The sequence below is a fragment of the Cylas formicarius genome, unplaced genomic scaffold (assembly GCF_029955315.1).
Source record: "Cylas formicarius isolate icCylForm1 unplaced genomic scaffold, icCylForm1.1 PGA_scaffold_262__1_contigs__length_20259, whole genome shotgun sequence".
NCBI lineage: Eukaryota > Metazoa > Arthropoda > Insecta > Coleoptera > Brentidae > Cylas > Cylas formicarius.
The window spans coordinates 7501-10000 of record NW_026844296.1 but is presented as its reverse complement, the minus strand read 5'-3'; the positions used below and the strand labels follow the sequence as shown (position 1 = coordinate 10000).

At 57.0% G+C, this 2500-nt stretch overlaps 2 pseudogenes; both read right to left on the bottom strand.

Annotated features, from left to right (window-relative positions):
* The window catches only part of LOC132697621 (large subunit ribosomal RNA), a 4494-nt pseudogene extending 2715 nt beyond the window's left edge, over nt 1-1779 (bottom strand).
* A 718-nt stretch (nt 1780-2497) lies between these two features.
* LOC132697617 (5.8S ribosomal RNA) overlaps nt 2498-2500 on the bottom strand; it is a 157-nt pseudogene continuing 154 nt past the window's right edge.

The following is a 2500-nucleotide window of genomic DNA, read 5'->3' as shown; positions in this document are numbered from 1 at the left end:
CTGCCACTGACGGCCAAGCATAGGCACGACGCTTCAGCGGCATCCATTTTCAGGGCTAGTTGCTTCGGCAGGTGAGTTGTTACACACTCCTTAGCGGATGTCCGACTTCCATGGCCACCGCCCTGCTGTCGGTAGCAACCAACGCCTTTTCTGGTCTCCAATGAGCGTCGATTTAGTCGCCGTAGCTTGGCGTTTGGTTCATCCCACAGCGCCAGTTCTGCTTACCAAAATTGGCCCACTTGGCACTCAAGTGATCCAAAGGCCCCGGCTTCAAACATCTCGAGCAAGCCGGGGTTCTCACCCATTTAAAGTTTGAGAATAGGTTGAGGTCGTTTCGGCCCCAAGGCCTCTAATCATTCGCTTTACCGGAAGAGACTCAATGAGTTCATTAGACACTACCTCCGAGCGCCAGCTATCCTGAGGGAAACTTCGGAGGGAACCAGCTACTAGATAGTTCGATTAGTCTTTCGCCCCTATACCCAGCTCAGACGATCGATTTGCACGTCAGAATCGTTTCGGACCTCCATCAGGGTTTCCCCTGACTTCGTCCTGGCCAGGCATAGTTCACCATCTTTCGGGTCCTAGCGTGTGTGCTCTGGGCGCACCTCTTGTCGCAAGCGGCAATCGAGGCACCCCGGGAATGCGGGCCGATCTGCTCAGAACCCTTAACGGGCCGGATCCGTCGCCATCTTCCCTCGACGAGTGCTGGACTCGTTTTCAATTTCTTTTCGCCTTCGGGTTTAGTCTCGGCTCGCACCGGGGTCACTAGGGGCCCCGGCACGGAACCCAACGACTCGCACACACGTTAGACTCCTTGGTCCGTGTTTCAAGACGGGTCGAACGAGAGCTCGACTCGGGTTGTCGTCGCAGACTGGTTCGGAATACGGCGCCATCGGACGCCGACGACCGGCCCCCGTCACCCGACAAGGAAGACGATCGAGAGACCGTCAAACCTCGCCGACGCGAAAATACCGGCCGCCGACTCGGCACGCCCCACACAGGAGAGCGTATCCCAACCACGTGCTTTCAACTACCGCCGGGACTCCGGCCAGCTGATCCGGGGTTCGGCACGTCAGAGCACTCCCCTCCCGGGGACCCTTCAGCGCCGAGCTCCACCCGGATCGCGTAGACCGCTTCCCAGCGAGTCGCGACGTTCCACTGCGGCGAGGAAAATCGGTCCGGCCGAACAGACAGTGCCCGGGCAGCCGCCGTGGCACGCACGAACCTACGCCACACCCGAAAGCGCAACGCAGGCCACGCGACCAACGGAAACAACCGCCACGGGTCCGTCCGACACGAAACTGAGTCCTCGCCGACGCGTTCATCGGGTCTCGTTCGTTTACCCCCGAACGGTTTCACGTACTCGTTGAACTCTCTCTTCAAAGTTCTTTTCAACTTTACCTCACGGTACTTGTTCGCTATCGGTCTCGTGGTCGTATTTAGCCTTAGATGGAGTTTACCACCTGCTTAGGGCTGCATTTCCAAGCAACCCGACTCTAGAGTGGTACCCTCCTGGGCGAGCGCAGCGGTCTCTACGGGCCTGGCACCCTCTCTGGGCCATGGCCCCTTTCAAGGTGGACTTGAACGCACCGGCTACACCCAGGATAATCGGGACCACTCGAACACCACATTTCCTCGACGAAGCACTCGGCTCCGGGGATTCGGTGCTGGGCTCTTCCCTCTTCGCTCGCCGCTACTAAGGGAATCCTCGTTAGTTTCTTTTCCTCCGCTTATCGATATGCTTAAATCCACCGGGTAATCCCGTACAGCCCGAGGTCGTTCGAATCAATTCAGTGGGCATAGTATTGCTCTTCCTTCCGTTCACACACTTGTTTTTTAAATGAAGCGCTCGACTCACAGTGTCCCGCTCGTCCGACTTTTTGCATGTATCTCTCGCACGCTAAACGTCACCGGGAACTCGCCGACAGCGTCCTCGCCCTCTGGTCCACATATGGCTTCACCCGAAACTCGACGAAACGAACGAATCGTAACCCACGGACACGCACAAACACACGAGAACACAAACAACGCACCACGATGTGAAGTTTTCACTTTCAACGGGGGATGTTGTGTCTGTGTGTGCACGGCCGCAGGCGTCATCGACGCCGTCGAGCTACCGAGATCGACCGAACCGTGTGAGGGCCGGGTCTTATCGACGGAGAAACTCCGATGCGCGCGCACTCGATCAACATATCGAACGAGCCAACAAAGTTCAAACGCAGAGGCTTCAACAAGTGCTGGCGTGAACGAAGATCCACAGAGCGAAATTCGACCGAACACTGCGAACAGTGCTCGGACCGAAGTATTTCAGGAGACGCCAAGCCTAGCTTCGAAGATTGGCCGATTAAGACCAACCGAACGAAGCCGACTACGAAGAACTCCCATGCAAGCCGAATCTAGAGCTAGCTCTAGACTGGCAGAACTGACGGCCGACTCGTATCGCGGTGAAGCGAGAGAGTCGAGCCTAACTCGTACTGATTCATGTTCGAGTCGATACCGA